We start from the raw sequence: 1665 nt of genomic DNA on the forward strand, positions 1-1665 counted from the left end.
GAAAGCCCGGAAATCTGCTGGGAAAAATCTCAGTAACTACATGGAAGAGATCAGAAGGATGACAGAAGTGGATCAGGGATGGAGCCTGGTGGGCAGAAGTCTTTGAGCAAGAGCTTGAAAGGATCTGTAAATGCTAGGATAGAAAACAATGGTTCAGATACAGGACAGATCTCTTCTTCCTACACATCTCAGATCTCAGGACAACCTGGGAATACAACCTGGGACAATCCGGAGTAAAAGCAGCAAGACCTGGAGGGAGGAGGAATTTATAAGGAGCCATCTGCTATCTTGTTGGGGCCTGGTAGGCAAAAATTACCCTCAAACAATATTTGGTCTCCTGGGTCGCACATGCGGCTTCTAGTCATCCTGTCTGTGATTTTCTTATTGCTTTGTAAAGAGACATATACTTTTAGGCTTTGAATCAACTTGGTTCTGTCAGTGGAGCCAGCCCTCCCCTTACTTTGCTTTCTAGCTCTTTATCTGCTGTTGGGAGTAAACCAGGAGCCTCTGCCAAAAGATTTGCCTATTAAAGGATAAGCATCTTGCCCATGCATAACTAATGAGGGGTCTTAAGAAATGTAAATCTCCTCATAGAAATCTGCAGGCTCATCTTCTGCTTGGAGCCAGACTATTATTAGGGAATCCCTCTCCTGCAAGGACTTGATAATTCCTTATATTTACACCTGTCCTGTTAAACATGATCCTTTCCAGAGCATGTCTTCACTTCAAAGACCTTGAAGTATGTAACAACTAAAGAAATGATGGAATCACCTATGTGGTATAGAAGACCCTGGCTATTTTAGTCAAGTGGGGCTTTTCCACCGTGCCCGTTGTCCATCTTGTCTGTCGTTGTCTGTCTTCTTTCTTATAGATATTGCGCCGACACCAACCCCCTACTCGGGACCTTTCGACTGGGGTGCGTGGGCTGGTCCCCTGCACTATCTTATGTGGAAGCTTTACTTAATCAGAAATGATTTAAGTCATAATTACTCATTTTGTATATCCAAAATTAGCATCAAAATATTTTTTCAGTTTGAAAAAAAGTTTTTTAATATTGGCAGAAGACAAAAACAGACACTTCTCCAAAGAGGACATCCAGATGGCCAACATGCACATAAAATGATGCCAAGTGTCACTCATCATAAGGGAAATACAGATAAAAACCACACTGAGAATCTACCTTACACAGGTCAGAGTGGCTAAAATGAACAAATCAAGAGACTATAGATGCTGGTGAGGATGTGGAGAAATGGGTACCCTCCTACAATGATGGTGGGAATGTGCACTGGTGAAGGCACTCTGGAAAAGAGTATGGAGGTTCCTCAAAAAACTATCAATAGAACCACCCTATAACCCAGAATAGCACTGCTGGGGATTTATCCAAGGGATACAGAAGTGCTGACACATAGGGGCACATATACCCCAATCTTCATAGCAGCACTGTCAATAATGGCCATATCATGGAGAGACTAAATGTCCATCACCTGCTGAATGGATCAAGAAGATGTGGTGTGTGTGTGTGTGTGTGTGTATATATATATATATATATATATATATATATATATATATATATATACACAATAGAGTATTAATTACATGACGATGGGAAATAATGAGATATGTTTATTTGTAACAAAGTGGCTGGACCTCGAAGGTGTCATGCTA

This window comes from Suricata suricatta, chromosome 5, assembly GCF_006229205.1.
Source record: "Suricata suricatta isolate VVHF042 chromosome 5, meerkat_22Aug2017_6uvM2_HiC, whole genome shotgun sequence".
Taxonomy (NCBI): Eukaryota; Metazoa; Chordata; class Mammalia; order Carnivora; family Herpestidae; genus Suricata; species Suricata suricatta.